Source organism: Silurus meridionalis, chromosome 9, assembly GCF_014805685.1.
Source record: "Silurus meridionalis isolate SWU-2019-XX chromosome 9, ASM1480568v1, whole genome shotgun sequence".
In the NCBI taxonomy this organism is placed as follows: domain Eukaryota; kingdom Metazoa; phylum Chordata; class Actinopteri; order Siluriformes; family Siluridae; genus Silurus; species Silurus meridionalis.
This window is the reverse complement of record NC_060892.1, coordinates 16675476-16699575: the sequence shown is the minus strand read 5'-3', so window position 1 is coordinate 16699575 and position 24100 is coordinate 16675476. Positions and strand designations below refer to the sequence as shown.

Sequence of the window (24100 nt, the reverse complement as noted above, 5' to 3'; positions counted from 1 at the left end):
ACTGCACAAGCTTAGCGAGTTCATGTCTCTTTGTCACAATGATGCTGAAGATGAAGATGTTTGAGGCTCTGTTTGTTTGTTCGGCATTTCCTTACTAACATGCCCTTGACCCCTTACACCCCTCTGGCTTAGTGCACTGTGTTTTTACCCACAATCCCTTTCGCCTTAAGAACCCGGAGGACTTTCACACAAAGACGTCTGGCGCTGATTTGAAATGAACATCATTATCTGCAGAGGTGCAAACACACACTGACACACACACATATGCACACACTGCATCGCCACCTCATCAAACCAGCTCCAAGTGCTTTCCCTGCGTACCTGCCCATCTCCTTCACAGCCCAGAGAAAGAGAGAGAGAGAGAGAGAGAGAGAGAGAGAGAGAGAGAGAGAGAGAGAGAGAGAAAGAGAGGAGGGAAAGATGGAGAGAGAGCAGCACTTGTGGTTGGGTCTGCTGAAGCCATTTTCTCATGACGCACGCCCTGTAAAATCCACGAGTCAGTGTAAATAATCATGGAATAAGGAAACAAAAGAGCTGGCCAGAGCGATTTGAGCTTAACTACTGTCAGAACTACAGCCACAGAAATTGCACCCTCCTTTCTTTCCACCCTCTTTTGTCACTTTAATTTGTTTCTGGCATCGTCCGTCCTGAGTTTCCACAGACAAGAAAAAAAAAATGCTGTAGGCAAGGAGAATTCTGGCATGATGTCGGGCCTCGAACGCTTTCCATATAATTTTCAAGAGTGGATCAGATGTCATTTTTTTGCAACGACAATAAAAAAAGTGTACAGCAGCGGAACAAGATGTTAGCTACCGGTTCCTTGGATTGGAAAAAACTCTATAGGATCTAGAATGTCAGGAGAAAACATTGTTTTAACATAATTCTGTGCTTTTCTGTATTCCTAACTGGTAGTCCTTCTGATCTTTCATGCAAACTTTTGTGGATCACCAAAACTGAGACTCATCGTAGAAAGAAAGAAAGAAAGAAAGAAAGAAAGAAAGAAAGAAAGAAAGAAAGAAAGAAAGAAAGAAAGAATGAGGATAAGGATGGTGGTTAGGAAGGAAAGAATGAAGGAGGAAAGGAACAAGCAAAAAAAGTAAAAGACGACAAAGAACAGCAACGTGTTGACAGGAAAGAAAAGGAAATAGAAAGAAATTGTTTAAAAAAAGTTATGAATGAAAGAAAGAGACAAATGAGGTGAGGGAAAGAAGGATGTGGGAAAACGAAGAAAGGAAAAAAAAAGAAAGCAAGAAAGCAAGAAAAGAAAGAAAGAAAGAAAGAAAGAAAGAAAGAAAGAAAGAAAGAAAGAAAGAAAGAAAGAAGAAAGAAAGAAAGAAAGAAAGAAAGAAAGAAAGGCAGTTACAAACTCACTTGTGAAGTCAGTATCACAAAGCCAAATATCATAATGTTCATTGCAAATATTACAGTCAGCACAACACACACACACACACACACACACACACACACACACACACACACACACACACACAATGCATCTGTACGGACAGTGGATGGAAGATGACGCTGCATCGGTGTGAATAATCTTAGCGCAGTAGCTCGTCCCTGTAAATCAGCGAGCCACGTCTCTGTAGATTAATTACTGACCTCTAACTGGCTTCTTGTAAAGTTAGTGATCTATCAGCTCGTGACAGCTACACACACACACACACACACACACACACACAGTGACAGGCTAACGGAGAACAGTGAACAGCTGTGAGCGTAGAATGTTAACGTCTGTTACCATTTTAAATACAGCCTGTGTTCGCTGTAACACGTCCTAAACACACTGTGCGTCATGGTGCGCTTTAGCGTAGCAGCTTAGTGTCTGATTTACCGCTAGTTTTATCATTCGGTAGTGTCAGATACTACAGTACGCTTATTGTGATAGTCTTGCTGTATACTCAAACTCTCTATTTTCAATTACTACTGCATGACCATCATAGTGCATTCATTGTAGTACCTGTAAATCTCTCTTAATTCATATTACTTTCATTGCACTATTGTAATAACATATTCTTTTCTTGATTTTAATTACTTTTAATATTATTGAATTACTGTTGTACTTTTACTCCACATCATTCTTACTAATTTTACCATATTACTATGTATATCTTTTATTCTGCATTATGCTTATTGTACTTATTGTACATATTCTTTGTGTAGTGCCCTTTTCTCTGTTACTCTGTGTTACTTTCAGCACTACTGCATTGCTCTTACTCTGTATTACATGCAATATCACTATGCTAATCTCACTGTATTACTCTTACTGTTGTACTTTTACTCTGTAGTTTTTTTACTGTGTAACTACATAGTTATTACATTGTTATGATTTTTGATATTCTGCATTACTGTGCCTCTGCATCACTCTAATATTCTTTGACTAATATAAAATTAGAGTAACATAGTATTTCTCTTGCTTTTTACCACTTTTGCTGTATTAATATTACTTCTTGTTATAATTAATGTACAGCTTTAATACTATATGTAATGCATATTCCTTTTACTCTATTATTATTAGTCGTCTTGCTTTACTATACTACTCCTAAACTAATGTTCATACTCTGTATTACTTTTATTACTGCTATTGCTATTACTATAGTATTATTAATAAGTGAGTGTGACTAATAGTAACTATACTATTTTTGTATGAATGGTCCTCAGGTACTTGTCCTTTAGTAGTTATTATGCTACTTAGCCTGGTATATTATTACTGTATTCCTTGTTTTATTTGTTCTACTGTAATATATACTGTCATTGTATCGCTTTTATTGTTCGGTTTTATTGCTCTTACACACACATTTTGCACACACGCATACAACCCTTTTGCAATCAGAATTCCAACATGGACCCAGTCTACCTCTGCCAGACTTTCTGCACCTTTCTACAATGTTACATTCCATACTGCCGACTTTGCACATGCATACACTTCTGTTTCATATCGTTGCGTATTTGTAACTTATATCTTGTGTCTTTTTTGTGTCCTTAATTTCATTAATGGGCTGCTAGGAGGATTCCAGTTTAAGAATTTCATTGCATGGTATAACAGAATGTTTCCTTTACATACGACAACAAACTTTTGAATCCGGAAACCTGGCTTTTAGTTTATTACTTTTTTATGCCAATACTCGTATTATTTCACTCTTTACATTCATTGTACTGTATGACTCATACTCTACTCCTGTCATTACTCTGATTGTATTATTATTATTTCTACTGAATTACTGTGAGTGTGTTTCTCTTACTGTACTACTGTAACTTAATTACTTTGAATATATTATGATTATTATTGTAGTATAATTATTATTAAATTACTCTTAGTACTTTACTGTTACTGCAATACACTTTCTGTGTTTCGTTTACTTATTACTCTTCTGCTATTATTTCATCAATAAAAATGTGCATGAAGTCCGAGAATTATGAAGAATAAAGGTATTTTTTTTCCCACAAACTTCTAAAATAAACTTGAGTAGTGGTTTAACTGGGTGCCTTTGAGAGATTATACAGTATAAAAATACACAAGGACTGAAAATAATAATATCATATGTTATCATTATTATATTATTGTTATAACAACAAATAGTGTGATTGAAGCACTGGACTTAAATCGCAATATATTAAACGATCTACCTAGAGGGATTTTTTTTTTGTTTGTTTTTTGGAATTGAAAAATTAATAAATATATAAATAAATAATCTGGATTTCATTTGAGAATCCAAAAGTGTTCTGATTTGTTATGGGGCTTTTTTTCTGTGGCACAAGCTGTATTTCATCCAGCCCTAATTCCAACACTTCGCATGGTTTCTTTATATATTAGATCACATGATAAAGCATGCATTTGGAGAACCAAAAAGGAAATTTTGACCCTCAGGCAGTGAGAAAAAAAAACCTCAGCCAAATGATCCCTGTAATAAACTGGCACAATGAGATCCAAACAATTCACCACATTCACCGAGTAATATATTTAAGGCGAGAACAATTACAAAGGCAGTGGAGGCCCATCATAAACACAGGTTTTATATATATATATATATATATATATATATATATATATATATATATATATATATATATATATATATATATATATATATATATATATATAAAAGGATTCGCATAATTTATTCATGCACCAATTAAAGGTTAAACACATGGCAAAGGCTCAGCGTTTTTAGAGAGCAGCTGCACAGAGGCACAGCGAGACGGGAGGCCACAACAAGAAGCTTAGGGAGAAAGAGAGAGTGAGAGAGAGAGAGAGGAGAGAGAGGAACAGAAGGATAGAAAGACAGAGAGAGAGAGAGAGAGAGAGAGAGAAAGAGAGAGAGAGAGAAAGAGCAAACTAACTTTGTCTTGAAATGGTTTTGGCTGCGGGACAAGCTCTCCGCAAAAGAGCACGCACTGGCGTAAACATTTGTACAAAATTATAAGTGCATACAGAGACGCATACGGCAGTCAACCACCCGCGTGCTGAACCCTCTGCCTTCATGAGTGTGTGTGTGTGTGTTTGTGTGTGTGTGTGAGAGAGAGAGAGAGAGAGAGAGAGAGAGAGAAAGAGAGTGAGAGAGACGCTCCAAAAAAACCACTGCATTTTAATTACTGCCAGCCGCCACACTGCGCTGCTTTGATATGGAAATGACCCGCACTCTTCGCTCACATCACCGGAAAAATATCTTCCTCTGATTCATAAAAAACAATGTGTTACACCTGATAGTGCTGATTAGACAGAGGAGATATGTGTGTGTGTGTGTGTGTGTGTGTGTGTGTGTGTGTGTGTGTGTGTGTGTGTGTGTGTGTGCTTGTGTGCCTGCGTGCGTGTGTTTGCGAGAGAGACAGAGAGACACAGAGAGAGAGAGAGAGAGAGAGAGAGAAAGGGAGAGAAAAGGTACACGTAATTATTTCCACGTATTTTTGTACACAATGCATAATATTGAGAGTTTTCAACACGACAAATAAAAGAGACGTCCACCGCCTCCTTAAATTCTATCCAACTCCACTTCATTATTCATTTTGAATATTTTCAGAGTACAGGATTGCCTCGACTGTCTGAACGTCTGTTCTTGTGGGGGTTTTTTCATGCAACGGCTTTTGCGCGCTCTCTATAAAGAGCTCTATTTTTACACAGGAACATTCTGGAACACGGCTGATATTGTGTCCTGTCTGGTCAGGACTCTTACTCTCTCTCTCTCAATCTCTCTTTCTATCTCTCTCTCTCTCTCGCTACCATTTTTTTCCCTTTACTTTCACTCCACAGGTGCGCATATTCCCCAAAAATGATGCTCTCTTTTATTCAGAAATCAAATCACAGATAAAATCTGGATTCATTTCAGGCTTAAAAAAAGAGTCATGTAACAAGCTCTTCTGTCATGCAACCGCTTTCTCTCTTTCTCTCTCTTTCATTCTCACTCTCTCGCTCTCCTTTTTTTTTATTATTGTTTTTCTATTGCTCAGGAGCAGGTCTGCAATTTGGGTGTGTTGTTAAGTCATAGATAAGTATAGGCTGCCTAATTTCCACTTACAGTAAAGAGGGGGATAAGAAATACTTAAGGCGTGGAAAGATGTTAAAGATCTCTCACACATATACACACACACACACACACACACACACACACACACAAAACCATATTTTGATTGTTAGTCTGGAATTACACCTTTTGATTTTCTCTCTCAGTGTGGTCAAAGTCTCAAAAATTGAGTTCAGACTAAATCATGGCTGTTTTGTTCTTGTTTTTTGCTTTTTTTTAATGAGATGCATCACCTTCATCAACGATGATAACTGTTTTGGATAATCTGCACACAATACTGAAATTATAATCATATCTCTATCAGAATACTAGCCTCCAAATTCGTTTATTGTTCTTTGTACATGTACAATGTAAGTGTTACTATCATTTGTTAATTAAACCTATAATACTTTGCCTGAACATCCAAATTATTATTAATGCGTCATTAAATTCTTATTAGCGTGTAATAAATGCTGTACGATAGCACACATTTTTTTAACAACTTTTTTTCTGTTATTTTTTGCAATTGGGACTCATGAACAAAAGAATAAACTAAGATAAAATAAAATTAACTATTTATTCGGAATCCTTTTTTTTTTCACATCAACACATGAAAAGAAAGTAATGCCGTCCTAATAAAATAAAAAAACACGCATCACAACTTCAGTAATGCATTCCAAAAACTTGAGACATTCTGCCACAGAAGCAGAAACAAGGGAAAGAAAGAAACACACTCACAAACAGACAGATCGAGAGAGAGAGAGAGAGAGAGAGAGAGAGACAACCTCCTAATGAACATGTTGCCATCGGTTTTGATCATTGTTGAAATATTCCGCAGCAAATTAGCTAACGCTTAAAGACAGATGTCACAACATGTGCTGCTGCAGTTCTCTCTCGCCCCGGCTTTCCTCCCCTACGGCTGGTGCACGCCTTTACCTTTATACCAGACCTGCTGTTGTTTACCTCGGCTGGTGTTTATCATTAGGGCGCTGCATGCTGGCACGGTTATAACCTCACCGAAATGAAACGCAGAGCTAAAAACCACACACCCCTAGTGCATTCCTCTAGTGTCTACAGGATCCAAAACCCTCCACAGCTGTGTTACACACAAAAAAATCAATTTGATGCATGGATGAATTCCTGTTACGCAGGACAAACTGTTGCAGCATGCACAAGTTGCACTTGATATATATATATATATATATATATATATATATATATATATATATATATATATAGAGAGAGAGAGAGAGAGAGAGAGAGAGAGAGAGAGAGAGAGAGAGAGAGGAAGCATCTAAAATGATCTACACTTTTTTACCCATGTGTAATATTATAGTCCTATAACTTCTTTTGTTTCCCTCTTCGACACACTCTAAGTGACTGGTGTAGATGTTTCTGGTCTTAAATTTCTACTGAATGTTTCTGCTCACATTCCGACAAGTAATATAATTTCAATGGCATGGAATTCATTTTGGTAAGGATATTATACATGGATAAATGAGTTACAGCATGAGAGAAAGAAAGAGAGAGAGAGAGAGAGAGAGAGAGAGAGAGAGAGAGAGAGAGAGAGAGAGAGGAAGCATCTAAAATGTTCTCTCAGCATCAAGGATGTACAGTGGTGCTCTCACAGTTTCTATCAAGGCGACCAAAGAAAGTGTGGACCAGATCAACAAAGACAGAAGCAATTAGAGAAAATAAAGAAGGATAAGAGAAATGCATTAAAATTCCCTTTATATATAATCTGGGTATTTAGAATAGAATAATTTAAACGGATTGGGTGTTGCCGAGTAAAATGCTGCAGCACTGAGTGTGAATGTTTACTCACAGAGAAAGGACATTTTTGGAATAATTTAATAAAAAGAGTTCTGTCTCCAAAATGAAGAATGGGAACGCTGCTTATAATGAATATCTAGCTTTTATTGTAAGAAATGTACAAGTTCGACTATTTAAATAAGCAAACAAAAATCGTCCTATAATCAAAAGAAATGTGCGTTTTATTACACATTTCTTTAATGAAAATAAACATCACGAAAGCAAGATACTTTTTAAAGATAAACACACCGTGCTAGATTTATTGTTTTTATTTTATTTAATTTTTCGCTAATGAAAGCACAGGAATGCGTTCGCTTTTACTTAAATTGATGGGTTTTTTTTATCATGGACTCAACTGTAACAGATCGCTCTAATCTGATTAAATACTTCATAATAATCCAGCACGATCACATGCACGTCGTGGCTTTGCTTTATCGCTTTCCTTTATTGCATCCTCCATGCAAAAATAAAAAAAAAAAATAATAATAATAAAATATATATATATATATATATATATATATATATATATATATATATATATATATATATATATATATACAATTGTTTGCTTTTAGATGAGAACAAAATCTGTGGATTTGTTTGTACATACATGCGCGTGCTGTAATGCTTACTGTAAAAAAAAAATCTACATGCACACTGAACTAAACTAAACCACCACCAACACAAACACACACCCTAAAAACCCTTCAATCTGAAAGTGCGCGCGGACTAAAGACTAGAAGGAGGAAAGCCGGCAGCTTTCCGGAGAGCGCGCGCGCGCACGTGATCCAGCGCGAGCGACCAGCACAGAAGGAACGGCGCGGTGCTGCGCGCTCGCGCTACAAAGGCAAACGCAAACAATAATAATAATAATAATAATTAAAGAAAGAAAGAAAGAAAGAAAGAAAGAAAGAAAGAAAGAAAGAAAGAAAGAAAGAAAGAAAGAAAGAAAGATTTTCTACTGTGCACAAAAAAAAGTAGAAGAAACTCGCGCGCGCACGCACAATACTTACCGGCACCATATGCGACAAATGTTTCGCGCTCCAGATCCCCGGCTACAGGAAACGGCACGTTGTGCACAGCGCGCGCGACGGCACGGTGTTTCCGCTGAGCCACGCGCAGACAATTCTGGACAGGGGAAGAAAGGAGGAAACAAGATAAATGCATGTCTTTCTTTAAAGACATTTATTTTAAGGAAGAAGAAAAAAAAAGTTATCCACGGTGTTCGGGTGTTTGGTATTTGGTGCTTTAAAATATTGCATGTTTTAAAATATATATTACTGTTGATTATTGGTGTATAAATGATGATCAATCCATCAATCAGGATACAATCTAGATGTCTGGGCAATGCATCCACTATTGACATGCGTGAATCGTTTGTTTGAAATAAAAGTGTTATGGAGGTGTTAATAACAAGCGGCTTCATTTAATGCAAACGCGACAAATGAAAAACAATCGTCAGATCCCATCAAGAATCTCTCTATCTCTCTGGATGTACCTCGCGCACACACACATTCACACACACACACACACACGCCCGCGCGCGCGGCGGGTCGGGGGTGGGCTGGGGGACATGTCCATTGAGAGCTCAGGACCTCCCAGGACAGGAGATGACAGGAGAGGAGAGGACAGTGGGGCACATCCCCTGCCCAGCAATAATCAGGACAATGTGCTGAATCGGCGGTCTAATTATAAACGCGCCATTTGGACTTCCATTGCCTTCTTACCTTATGAGGGAAGCTGCACACACACACACACACACACACACACACACACACACACACACACACAGCGGCACGGCAACTGTTCAAACCAGAATGCCATTAGCGGATCAGCTTCGACCCAACACTGGGACGAGCAGAGAGGTGGTGGTGGTGGTGGTGGTGGAGAAGAGGAGAAGGTGTAGGTAGTGTTGGTGGTGGTTGGGGGGCTACTTTTCAAACAGCCCGTCTCACTTAATACAAGAGTGTATTATTAGCTGGTTATTCTTATACCTTCTGCACACTGGTCACAATGTACAGCTCAAGAAGGGAGAGAAAGTTAAGCTGGCTTTAATTAAGGTGTCCGATTGCGTCCCGGAACAACACGGCTTTTGTGTCTCTTTCCGACTTTATACAGACACACTGACAGAGACACAGAGAAGGAAACAATTCCAAAGAATTAATTTCATCAAATAGTTTTTGCTCACATGATTGAAAAAAATGCTTTTCCTTTCTATGAAATAAATCAACAAGGAGGTTCCAGTTTCCTAAAAAAAAAAAAAAAAAAAACATAAAGGCGTCATAATACTGTGTTTCTTATTAAAAATGTTATCAGCTCATGTCCAGGAGTCGAACAGTCGCTTATCAATTCATGTGTGTTTGTGTGTGTGTGTGTGTGTGTGTGAGAGAGAGAGGCTCTAGTTTGGAGGGAAACACCCTTTAGATGATGAGCTATCTCTGTCACACAGGCAAAGTTCACACGCACTGCAAGTCCGCGTGCTCTTTTAATACCTTCACACACTGTGTGTTTAGGAAATCATGTTGTCCTGGGCGCGCGTGCGTGTGTGCGTGCGTGTGTGCGTGTGTGTGTGTGTGTGTGTGTGTGTGTGTGTGTGTGTGTGTGTGAGAGAGAGAGAGAGAGAGAGAGAGAGAGAGAGAGAGAGAGTGTGTGTGAGAGAGAGAGAGAAATAAAAGAATGTATAGAAATAAAAGAATGTATAGAAATAAAAGAATGTATAGAAATAAAAGAATGTGGTGAATTAATATTACAAAGAGATACATTTATGAAAAATGTTCATAGAACTGGAAACGCGCGCGCTGCTCCGGTTTTTTACAGAGCCCACAATTCTGGAAACGGTATCAAGGTGAAAATCACTTTTAAAACTATTTAGTGCTGGAGTAAGTTCTTTAAATCTGTACAGCACTCCATGAACTCCTCAAAGCCCAAAGCCCCTGTGTATTCATTTAAACAATTTATCCTCAACACTTTATAAAAAGAAGAAAATATTAGAATTAAAAAAAAAAACATTTTTATAACTTCTTTGGATTTTTATAGATTTTTCTAGACACACACTCCACTCTAAAAGTAGGCTTGCCTGTCCAAAGTTGTGTATTGTCTCTAAATGGATGAACACTTCAATTTAATTTATGGCTTATGCATTCTTCTGGGGTCAATTCTCCTGACCTCTGAGGGAAAGTGAAGCCAAGAAGAATTTCCACGCTTTTTTTTAACTCTCTCTCTCTCTCTCTCTCTCTCTCACACACACACACACACACACACACACACACACACACACACACACACACACACACACTCTGGCACCAGATTGTCTTAAGGACAGATCCATGCACCGTTTACACCCCATTTATTATTAAAATGATTCTTTTCAGGTATGATGATGATGATGATAAGTATTATTTTGTGATTTGAGACAGAAAGCTGGAAGGAGGTGGAATCTGATCTGCGCTCTGTGCGCCGCTGATAATGAAGAGTACCGCTGTGTGGACGAAAAGTGAAATTGCTTCCCGAACTGGGGAACTTTATCTGCCATCCACGATAACCACGAGACATATTATTAACAACAAAATGGGGGGCACCGAGTTGTAATTTTGTTGTTGTTGCATTTTAACAGGATACCACCCTGATATTGCTTCTGGAATTTTAACATGATATTGTCGGATTCTTCTTTCTTTTCTTTTTGTTTAAGCGGATGAACGTAGATCAGTTAAAAACAAGAAACAGTGCAAAATGGGAAATCTTTACTTTATTTTGCAGGCCACAAAGTGTGCTCATGTGAAAGAGATTTACAAAATAATAATAATAAAATATAAAACAGAAAACTGGCAACCCGAGAAGCGGACCGCTACAAGTTCAGCCCCGCTGTCAACCCGACAAGCAGGCGATCACCGCGATAAACAACATCCCAACAACAACAACAACAACAAGCAAACAAGACACGCTAATCCCAGATGCATACTTCACCCCAACTCCCTGTCATGTTCTTGTCATGTTCTGGCGCAGATCATTACACAAAACAAGCGCAAAACGTGGAACCGGGGGGGACACGCGCGCGCACAGCGAAACGCTGCACGCGAAACGTCCGAGAACCGACGCCAACAAACAACAGGTTAGAAAGAGGAGAAAGTAAAGGGAGGAATATTTAGAAGAAACACACAAAAAAAAGTTTACCTCGATGGGAAGCACGCGGAGTCAAACCTCAGTCTCGTTGTCTTTTACGTCGTATCCCGAATCGGTACAAAAACAAAACAAAAGAAAAACAAAACAAAACAAAACAGTCTCGCCGGAAAAAAAAATTCAAAAGTGGAAAAAGCAGAGCGCAGAGCGAGTTTTGTTGAAAACTGTCAAAAAAAATGTTTCTAGGAGACGAGCTGCTCTGCTACCGGATTGTCCCCGCTGGTGTGCAGAACAGAAAACAAGGACAGGAGAGGAGGAAGAAGGACGAGAAGAGGAAGAAGGAGAAGAAGAAGAACAAGAACAAGACGGCGGAGAGCTGCTGTCAATCTTGGCAATCAATGTGCGCGGCCATGTCGCAAGCATTCAAAGCATTTCCCGTCGTGCAACATCAGAAAGTGAGTGGCCAGGGGCATTGATGTGAGCAAGGCAAAAGAGGCAGGGCTCCCCCTCCCAGACAAGAGAGAGAGAGAGAGAGAGAGAGAGAGAGAGAGAGAGAGAGAGAGAGAATAGGAGGCTTCAGCAGGGAGGGGTGAAGGAACAGCGATTGTGGCCTCTCCAAAAAAAAAAAAAAAAATTAAAGAGCGCCCATGACATGATGCATTAACTAAATCAATGAATGCACGGTCAAGTCCACGGATTAAAGCTTCTACAAGGGTGCTCATTGCCTTCATAATGTGAAGAAAATCTGAAGTACCTTTGCAACAGGAGAAACACTTCCTAGGATCGGGACAGCACACTTTTTCTCTCTTTTTTTTTAACACAAAGCGCAATACGAGTTTACAGCTGATCCTGAAAGTGAACTGATGCAGATATAATATAATATGCGGATAAAAAAACCGTGCATCAGAGACACTGCATCATGCCTGAGTATAATGGCTTATCACACATGTTTTTGAAAAATTGTTTCGTTATTTATTTGATCGTCCTGCTCGTTAAAGTGAGCGTGTCGGCCTTCAGGTGTGACCCGATATTTGCTCTTTTTGTACAGAGGATTAAGCGACTTGACTTGGGTTGCTCGAGGCTATAGCCTACTGCATTGATATATTGAATGAACACACACACGCACACGCACGCGCGCGCGGGCACGCACGCACACACACACACACACACACACACACACGAACACTGACTCAAGCTAAAGTGGAGAGAAAAAAAAATTTCTAAGTTTAAGCTGAACTTAAAGACATGATATATAAATCTCTATGATGTCCTTTTTCTGATGATTGTATACCATCTGTTGTTAGTAGAGACGCAGTGGTGAGTGCACCAGACTGTAAATTGTATAAATAAAAAAAAAAGCAAAACAATCGTCTTGTAATTGTTGGAGGAATTCAGGTGCATAATAAAAAACTATGCGTATTAAAAACCTAAATTACAGTTCAAGCGACTTTAACCGGGTGTAATATTCAGGGCAGAGGGGACAGTATGCAATTAGTAACTAATAATAAAAACCTCTCAGCATTTTTATATAATGAATAAGATACTGTCCAGGCAAATTAATGCAGATTATTATTGCTTGCGTGACATTGTGTTACCCAATTTCGTTTTATCTTCTTCCTTTTTTTTTTTTTTAAAGAATCGGCTGTATTTCTGTAGAAGCAACACAACACAACTAAATCTCAATCATATTTCATGTTATAACCAGAAGCACCTCTATACACATGTAATAAAATAAAAAGGAATTAAAATATATGAAACTGGTACCAACTTTAAATGTCTTCTTATGTCTTCTCAATGTGTCGTTTGTCCAGTGCAAACCCAAACCTGAGTAAAATTTACTCCAATCTCATATACAACGCACAGAATAGAGTGTCAGGATAGAAAACTATTTGTAAGAACCAGGTGAAATCAATAGCAGGCCATCAGTCATTTGGATCAAGGAGACCCTTGTGAACTGTGCTGTCAATTCCACTGGAAGGTGTGTCAGGGTATAAAAAAGAAAAGAAAAGATGAGACAAATAAAAGAAAGAAAGAAAGAAAGAAAGAAAGAAAGAAAGAAAGAAAGAAAGAAAGAAAGAAAGAAAGAAAGAAATTGGCAGATACATTTCTCTTGAGTAGCTCATGAATCTTTTTTTAACTAATAAAGTAAATAAATCATAATGAAATAAAAACCCAAAGAAAGACAACAATGTGTAAAATAGCAAAAATTGTACTTACAATTACAAGGAGAGATGCAGAAGAAAATGACGTTTGTTAACAGAAGAGTCACACAGGGCTAAAGAGAGGGAGCGGAGAGAGGAGAGAGGAGGAGAAAGAATGTGTCAGGAGAGAGAGAGAGAGAGAGAGAGAGAGAGAGTGTGTGTGTGTGAGAGAGAGAGAGAGAGAGAGAGTGTGTGTGTGTGTGTGTGTGTGTGTGTGTGTGTGTGTGAGAGAGAGAGAGAGAGAGAGAGAGAGAGAGAGAGAGAGAGAGAGAGAGATGTCCTTTCACAACATCTCGCAACATCTCTTCACATCTACTCTCCGGCTCTTGTCTTTCATTTTTCCCCATTTTCACATTCCCTTTGTTCCTGAGAAGAAAAAGGAGAAAAAGGAAAAAAAAATCCTATCCACGCGTCACATCTCGTCCCCCGGCTTCTATGAGCAGCAAAAAAAAGAGTAAAAGAGTAGATTAATTATTCACGGGGAACATTGACTTCAAGGCAGAAGAGTTTTTTTTTCTGTTAAAACTTTTTCTTTTCTTTTGTAGAGAACAAATTCTCAAATTGCAGGAAAACAATAAATGAAGTGAATAGTGTTTAATATATACATCATTAGTCTATTTCAATGCCAATGATCATTAAGATGAGCTTCACCTCCTGTGTTTGTCACGTCGCAAATCAAAGCTTTTGCTAGAAATGAAGAAGAAACACTAAATCTCTTTTAAAGATGTGCAACAAAGCCCTTATCCAAAACATGTCCAAAGGTTGTAGCATTTTATAACGTATAGCATCTTCCACAGATCTCACCACTTATAACACACACCTGTACACTTATAACACACACCTGTACACTTATAACACACACTTTGGTAGTATGGCAATAGGGTTTGATTTTAAGTATAAGTATTAGCACCTAATAATCTGTGTGTGTGTGTGTGTGTGTGTGTGTGTGTGTGTGTGTGTGTGTGTGTGTGTTAGTATAGCAATATATAGCAATCTTTCTCTACTGTCTGATTATTAAAATGGGAATAGTTTACTAATTATTTTTATAAACCATTTTCCAATATATAGACTAAGTCCAAATATACACATTTTAATTTCATAATTTTCGGTAATCGTTAGTGCTTTTAAGATTCGACCAAAACATCCTTTGAAGCGATTAAATAACGGTTCATAAACCCTTTTCGTTTACACTGACTTTAGGTCTCGTGCCTGAGATCGATCTATGGGCCTCAACCGCCACCTAAGGGTCAATTCCGGAACTGCACCTGTGTTTCATTGCCGATTCGTTAATTTGTAGGATGGTGAGTGTTATGTTTATGCCAGAACTGACGCTTTTGTGTTTACTATGATATAAATGTTTAGAAACACGTGTTCAGTTTGTATTTTAAACGTCTTAAAGTTATTCAAGGAATCAAATTATTAAGCCGGTTTCTCAAAATGTACAAAATATATATGTTTCTTGTTGCTGTTAGTCTTCTTCTTCTTCTTTTTCTTCTTTTTGCTTCTGTTGTCACAACAGGTTGTATGCAAAAGATGGTCAAGTACCATTACCTAATGAACCCTTGATGAGCAACCAGTGTGGAACCTTTTTTTCTCCAAGAGAGCACTTTGAGTTTAGATGCTTAGAAGATTCATCAGTAGTTTATCTGGGAGAATGTTCTACAGTGATCACTGACAGAAATTCCACCTCTACACCAGTTTTTTACAACAAAAAAATATCCTTAATTGTCTGAGGAGCCTTCAAAAAAACACAAACGACCTACATGATAAATAAATGTCAACCACCTCACAGGTTCTAAGCAGTAAGAAGAGATTATTGTGCAGTCATTTGGCATCTAAACTACACACATACTGTACACCATTTGCAAAAAGGTCATACGTTTTTAAAGTGTTGACTAAATAAATAAACTTTTAGCATCTTAAAATTTAGAACTCGATTGTGTTTATTGTGAAATTATCTTTCGAAAACAGTTCGACAGAGTATTAACCTTTCAAAACAGTATTCAAGGCTTCAAAATAATTTGAAGTGCTTCAAAACAGTCAGAATGTTAGCAAGTTAATAACAATAAATAATAATTTAGACAATCAGTGTTCAATGATCTTTCAAGAAGAGTACAATTCAAGATTCGCTCTCAGAACAGGGTTCTAAACAGACCAGAATTAGGAAGTTAAAGACCGAAACTTAAAGCAATACTCTGGTGTTTGTAGAGTTCAAATTCACCCTCATTTATAAAAAGATCATTCTTCAGGCACCTGCTGGTATTAGTTGCACAATCCACTCTTTTTAAAATGTAGAGTACACATTTGACAGTTACGCTTTTGAGGGAATGTTTTTTTAACCCTGTTAACTTATCAAACTTAATCAAAGGAGTTGATTAAAATGATTTTAGAAAGTTAAGGGCTCCTCCAACACCCCATTGAAGAGTGTATCAATAGAAATAAATGCTAAACACATGATTTAATCCTTTAGGATCACACACGTCACAGGTGAGATAGTCACTAAACAGAAACACATTCGCTATAGTAACGTTGTGCTCGGTTTAATGATAATTATAATGAGTGTTCTGGAGCCAACCAAACACAACTAGCTTCAGGCACAATCGAATAAATTCAGAAAAGTCAAGAAGTGATTTGAGAATAGCCTTGAGCAACTGAAGAGCAAAATAATAAATCCAAGGCAACAGAGATGAGAAATCCAGAAATAACAGAGGGAAAAAGAGAGAAAGGTGAAAAAAAAAAACATGATGAGGCAACTCCTACACCACATCTTGTTATAAAAAGGTTTATCATCTGATATGCAGAAAGAAAGATGTTTGTTTTATTTGCAGCATTTTGCATGGGGCTTCAGTGCTTCTACATAGATGTGTCCTATGCCTTTTGAATAATTTTTAAAAACAGGAGGTCATTACTGGTCTTTTAGAGCAGCAATTATGGGGTTCTGTGGCACTCGGGCAGAAGGTTTAAGGCCTCTAGGCCTGGTCTGGAAGAATGTTCCCATCCAGCTTGTTAGAGAACGAGGCAGCACGCATCTCATTAACATGTCGTGAAACACTTTGATACGTTGCGAAATGCAAAAAGCCTGCTCTATTAATATTTCAGAGAGGACTGCATAAAAATCAACATTTTTGTTACATTAAATTAACACGTGTTCCTCTGGCATTCTGCATGTTTAATTAGGGCGAGCTCTTGTGTCAGGAGGAATACGGAGAGGGCTGCGTGATTTGTTGTGATTACTCGGGAACAGTGAAGAACCCTTCACGAATATATTTGTCTGCTGCTTGCAAAAATGCCTTGTATGGACTTTGCTCAGAAAAATCTCGATTGCACAGATGGTAAGAGCTAAGAGGGAACTAAGGACTGCTGCTATGTGTATGTTTGTCTACAAGAAGGCACAGAACATATACTGAACACCCCATGTTTTATTAATCCTACAATATTAGAACATTGAAAATTATTAGTTTTTTCTTGCCAGGAATTCTACAAAGAATGATCTTAAAACAGTTTGAAAATGTGCTTTCCTATGAACAAATATTGTAACACATAAAACACATAATGATCCTAAGAACCTTAAAGGATGCTTGATGAACCCAAGAGGAACCTCTTTAAATAATTTCAAATGTTACAAAGTTCTACAAAATAAAAATAAAAACCGTAAAGAATTTTTTGGATTTTTTAAAGGTTCATCAAATAAGGAAATATTCTTAACCTAAAGTTTCCACAGTTGTGTCTCTGAGGGCTTTCATTGTATAAATCTACAATAAAGAAATTTGCTTTCAGAAAGGGGTTCAAAGTAGAGAGTTTTTAAGATACGGAAGACCCTAAATTATTCAACCTTTTCAAAAGAGAAAAATAATTAACAGTAATATAGAGTTGTTTATAGGTAATAAAGGGTTCTTATCTAAAGATTTTTCATTTGGAATGTGTTCTGTATAAATCTACAATAGAGTGGTTCCATGTCAGAAAATGGTTCCTTTTAGCGAGCATCTATAGCTCTTATATAAGAAACCATTAAAAACCCTTAAAGGATCAACACGACAGCTAAATACCCAAGACACATAACACCTGAAATGTTCTAGGTGTTAAAACAAAAACAGTGAACAATAATATGGAGTTCTTTAAGAGTTTACTGGAAATTTACGGGTTTATATTTAAGGATTCTTAGGATAAAGATATAAATATGATGTTCTAAGCTTCCCAAAACAGAACTCAAATATTGAAAGTTTTTGAAAAACACTGAAATGTTCTATGCAGAACCACAATTTTTTTTTTTATAGAAAGCTTTGAACTGGTTTTTATCTATGCAACCACTAATAGTTAAAACTGTATATTTTTCTATTATTTTTATAAAAAATATTTATTATTATTATATTATAATAATAATAATAATAATAATAATAACAAAATAACATTAATAATTATAATAATAATAATAATAATAGTTATTATTATTATTATTATTATTATTATTATTATTATTATTATTCCCTTCAATCCCCTCAACATGTAAGCCTTGGTCTGCTTTTACATCATGATTTCTCACGTTTTGATCGTTTCAGGTCAAGTCAGCACATAAAAAGGGGAGAAAATGACAAACTGCAAGCTATTATGCGGCAGGAAGAAGAAAAAAAAACAGGAAGAGAATGTTAGCGGTTGGAAAAAGTAGTTCATTAAGAGATTCTGTGTCGATTCTGAGACGTTTAATTATAGATAGGAAAAACTTGGGAGGGAATAGTGTGGGGAATATTTTGTTGTTTTTTTGCGCTAAATAAAATAATATGGGTGAGAAGTAGCACAGTGTTTGAAGTGGAATGGTCCAGAATATAATCACTAATCTGTATAATTTGTATTTGGTTTAGAGTCATGTAGTTGAGAGTCAAATAGTTGAGTCTTTTTTTACCTGATACAAATGACGTTTAAAGATAGTAGACCATTACAGAGTGTTACATATATGTGAGTGAATACAATATGTAGATCTTCTGCACTGACATTATTCAACATTATACAATAATTACATCAGGTACTTTATTCTGATTAAACATACAGCTCCATTTCCGAAAGTGCTTATATTCGATTTATACAGAGATGAGCCTGAATCCTAGATGATTATTAGCTAGAAGGAAGTGTGAGTTTAAAGCATTTAACATAAATGTAGTTGTGGTCAGTTTAATTAGCATTCTAATTGAATGTGCTGCCTTATAAACCTCTGTAACCATAGTAACATACAGGTCCATACAGAGTAAAACAGCTATTGTCAAGTCAAGTCAAGTCAAGTTTATTTCTATAGTGCTTTTCACAACAGACATTGTCTCAAAGCAGCTTTACAGAAATCAACAGTCAAGGTGAACGGTGTGCATTTATCCCTGATGAGCAAGCAATGGTGACTGTGGCAAGGAAAAACTCCCTTAGATGTTATGAGGAAGAAACCTTGAGAGGAACCAGACTCAAAAGGGGAACCCATCCTCATTTGGGTGACATCAAGAGTTTGATCATAAATCTTTCAACACATTGTACACATTTCCTAATGACCTTAATGATCTTTTGTGTTTTTTGGTAGTTTTTGTGTAAATATGGTGATTTTGATATATGGCTAAGGTACAAGAAGAATTTGTGAAGAAGTAGAGATTTATAACAAAAAAATGGCACAAGGAGTTAACATCAACAGCTTTATTACTAGTAGTAATATGGCACAAACACACATTATATTTTTATCCATTTAGTCAGTTTTGCACTACTACCATCAATGATTTTAAACTTGTCAATGCTGGTAAATGACAATGGTATAAATAGGTTTATCTATCTAGCTGTGTGTTACACTCTGCTTAACGTCATGTGGTTATTGAACTCCTTATCCTGCATTATAATCGTGTAGAGTAGAGATAGAGACTTCAACAGCACACATAAAATATATATTTTTGCTAATAAAACTTCTGACTTGATACACGAGAACTCGACAGATGAAGATGAAATGACAAAGGGACAACAATTTCATTGGAAGTACCTTCAACAGGAATGTACAAATCATTGTGAGCTAGATAGAAATCCAACTAGAAGTTTTTTCAGAGTAGGTGTTTTAAAAGTCATTTAGGAGTCACAAAAACTAGAATTACACTGTAGTTGTGGAAATCCTCAGTTAAAGTGAAGATCTGGAAAGTGGTAGCTCAGTGGTTAAGATGTGGGATTTATGATCGAAAGGTTGCAAATACAAATCCCAGAACCACCAAGCTGCTGCTTCTGGGCCCTGGAGCAAGGTCCACAAAGCCTTCAACTGCTCAGTTGTATAAATGAGATCATTTGTAAGTCTCTCTGGATAATGGCGCCTGCCAAATGCTGTAAATGTAAATCTGCACACTGCACTGACTTTGGTCTTTTTTTTAATAAAATATTTTTTTTAATAAAAGAAAAAAATGGTGCATATCATAATCATTTTGGAGTGAGATTTATAGGATCTGATGTTATCAACTAATGGATAAAGTACATCATTTCTGTTTTTGAGCAATAGTACTAATCCACAGCCTACATACAACTCCAGTAAAAGTAAAAGTATTACTTTTACAACTCTACTTGACAAAAAGTACATACGTTCTTGCTTTTTTATGGACATAAGTAAAAGTAGTGATCTATGAGAAGTATATTTCAATCATCTATGAGGTTCAATGTTCCATTCTCCTGCACTTTATACATTTTTAAAGTCATGACACTCACACACAAACACACACACACACACACACACACACACACACGCAGACAGATATCTTACTCCACATAAACTCCCACTAGAACTACAGGGTTACACTTGTGGTCTTACAACATTTTTTTATTTAACTCAGTTTATGTATTGATTTCAAAGTAGTGAGGACCAGCATGCTTTTTTAAATGTATTGGAGTAACAAGTAAGATATTACACATAACAGTGCAGTAAAGTAAAAGTTTTTCAAAATTGATACACGATAAAACACAGCTACTTGAAATATAATAACTCAGTACTCACATGACGGTGACAAATATGGTAACAAAACAAGCATAAGTAGAGAAATAAATCTAATTTCTAATTTCCAGACCATGCTGATCTGATTGATGATGTGCTCACTATCACATGTCATAGTCATTCTCTCTAAACAAAGATCTTTAGTAGATCTTTATTTGACATTGAGAATTCACACCATCACCCGCTCTGTTACAGAATTTAGAATAGATGTAATAGGGATCTCTGACAGAGCATGACAAGAAATAATCTTAAAAAAGTCTTAAGAGACAAAAAAAATGCGTTGGGAATCATGAACACCTCCTGACTGGATTTGTAATTGAATCTGGTAGAACCTGAAGTGAAAACCTGCTTAATTTTGGTTACTCGGTAGACAAGCATTAATATTCATTACAGACAGTCAGTGGAGATGAAGAGCGAATCAGAAGAGGAGATGATAATATACTTTTACCGCTCAACATCTTATTATATGATTTAGGAACTATCAAGGTTTTTTTATATTGTGCCACAGATGTGTTGCCATAACACATTCTTGAGCCGCTTGGGTATGCGCATATTGTATATTAATATATGCAAACGTTATAAGCATGAATGTGACAGGAACCAAGGACTTGTCCCTTATACGTCACTCACTCACTCACTTACTCACTCACTCACTCACTCACTCACTCACTCACTCACTCTCACTCACTCACTCACTCACTCACTCACTCACTCACTCACTCACTCTCACTCACACACTCACTCACTCACTCACTCACTCACTCACTCACTCACCTCACTCACCACTCACCACCACTCACCTCACTCACTTACTCACTCTCACTCACTCCTCACCACTCACTCACTCACTTACTCACTCACTCTCACTCACTCACTCACTCACTCACTCACTCTCACCACCACTCACCACCACTCACTCACCACCACCACCACTCACTCACTCACTCACTCACTCTCACTCACCACCTCACCACTCACTCACTCACTCACCTCACTCACTCACTCACACACTCACCACTCACTCACCACCACTCACTCACTCACCTCACTCCACTCACCACTCACTCACCTCACTCTCACCACTCACCTCACTCACCTCACTCACTCACTCCTCACCACTCACTCACTCACTCACACACTCACTCACCACCACTCACTCACTCACCACTCACTCACTCACACTCACTCACCACTCACTCCTCACTCACCACTCACTCACCACTTACTCACTCACTCACTCACACCACTCACTCACTCACTCACTCACTCCTCACTCTCACTCACTCACTCACCACTCACCACTCACTCACTCACCACTCACTCACCTCACTCACTCACACTCACTCACCACTCACTCACTCCACTCACTCACTCACTCAATCACCTCACTCACTCACTCACTCACTCCTCACTCACCACTCACTCACCACCACTCACTCTCACTCACCTCACTCACTCTCACCACTCACTCACTCACCACTCACTTACTCACTCACCTCACCTCACTCACTCACCACCAATCACTCTCACCACCACTCACTCACTCACTCACCACTCCACTCACTCACTCACTCACCACCACTCACTCCTCACCACTCACTCACTCACTCACTTACTCACTCACTCACCACTCACTCACTCACTCACTCACTCACTCCTCACTCCACTCACTCACCACTTACTCATTTACTTTCCTACTCACTCACTTATTCACTCCTTACTCCCTCATTCACTAATTCACTCACATACTCATTCACTCTATTACTCACTCACTCATTTCCTAGGTCTAAATAGCCCTATGACATCATGTCACCACATCCCCACACACACACACACACACACACACACACACACACACACACACACACACACACACACACACACACACACACACCATTAAAATTTCCAATTTAATATAAATATTTATAATATTTAGCTAAATCACAAATGATTCAATACTGATTTAAATATTTTTCAGTGAGTTTAAATTAAAACAAAATCACAGTGTACTTTACTGAGAATATACTGTAAATTAACATTTCATTTTACATTAAAGATAAAACTTGCTGTTAGTGACAGGTTCAACACTGTATCCAGGTCAGCCTACTTAACGATTCACAACACCTCGAGAAAAAAGCACATTGGATGCTTTTGTTTTTTTCACAGGCCAGGCCCTCGAGTGTTTCTTTGTCTCTTTCTGCCTTAATGCAACGTGAAAGGTACAGCAAAAAGGCTTCCCCGACTTAAATGGACTGTTAGATCAAACAAGAGCCTCAAGGGCATTTCACCTCAGCCGTGTATTTACAAAAAGCCCCCAATCCCCCTGAAGACACCCACCCCCCCCAACCTTCTTGTACCTATACTGTTAGTCTACTGGCAAGAGTTAATGGACCATGAAAGACTTGTTTTGTTGAAAGGAAATGTTTTTTGACATGCTAACAGGATCTGCTAATCAGTGCTGCCTTCTTTATATTACTAACCTATCAGAGGAAGATCTTCACTGTCGATCAAATAAACACAGTTTGACTTATTCAGATTGTACGAATCTTGTCATTCAAAACATCCAAAAGAATTTATAACAGTTCTCTCAAAGGTATTCGGATTGCATTTTAAATAATGCTGCTTTGCTGCATGTGCTAAATCAAAGATAAAATAGCTGAAGATTCTTATATTAGTTGCTTTTGTATTGGTAAAATAGGCAAAATTGAATGAAATATGTCTAAGGATTGAACTTCTGCTCACACTGCTTGTTTATGTTTGTTCAGATACATTCTTTTTATACTTAATTGTTCTGAATTTACACTTTCACGTAATATGGTGAAGATGACTATAGTTCATGGAGGTAATCTCCAGTATCATTGCTTTGTCACAGTTCAATATACACCTTATATTCAGGACAGAGGAATTAATGATTTTCTTTTTTTTTATTAACATCTAAAGACAAAGAAAAGAGAAGCTGGTTCAGGAATGACTTTTTATAGCTGCTATAATGTTTAAGTTAAAACACAAATTCACTTGTTCTGTAGATGTTCTGCAACACTACATGTAATTATAAATGATTTTAAAAATTGTCATTGTGATGTGTCACTGCTTAATAAATGACATTTTAATTGTTGGAAAATTGCTGTATTATAAGAGGAACAAAAACATTTCAGAAAAAAATGATTGTCTTTGGGTTGGAAGATGATTTGTGTCTTAAATATTTTACATTGGGATTTGTATGCACAAAAAAACAAGGAGGTAAAGTAAAAGCGCCTGGATTTTTTAACTGAAGAAATCCAGATTGTCACCTTGTGGCCTTATTGACCAGTAAGAAGTGAAAAGTAAAGATTGAAGGTGACCTTGTCTAAATGTCTGGCCAGAAAATGATAGTGATACTAACTGTCAAAAAAGTGGAAAAAACTATGAATGTGTTGTTAATACACATAAGGGAATTAAAATCCCAGAAAGACCATGACCACAAATTTTTTGTCTCCTAATTTATT

At 37.3% G+C, this 24100-nt stretch overlaps 1 protein-coding gene across 6 annotated transcripts in view; it reads right to left on the bottom strand.

The window, feature by feature from the left end:
* sox6 (SRY-box transcription factor 6) overlaps window positions 1–13671 on the bottom strand; it is a 167811-nt gene extending 154140 nt beyond the window's left edge. For 4 of the 6 annotated variants that reach the window (XM_046857349.1, XM_046857352.1, XM_046857353.1 and 1 more), the window contains exons 1-2: window positions 11484–11922; window positions 8327–8441 (exon numbers count right to left, since the gene is read on the bottom strand). The gene's annotated coding sequence lies outside the window, so the exon portion shown is untranslated. Of the gene's footprint in view, window positions 1–8326; window positions 8442–11483; window positions 11923–13197; window positions 13218–13646 lie in introns of those variants that run through there. The other 2 variants (XM_046857350.1, XM_046857351.1) reach the window with 2 other exon arrangements.
* Window positions 13672–24100: the final 10429 nt, after the last annotated feature.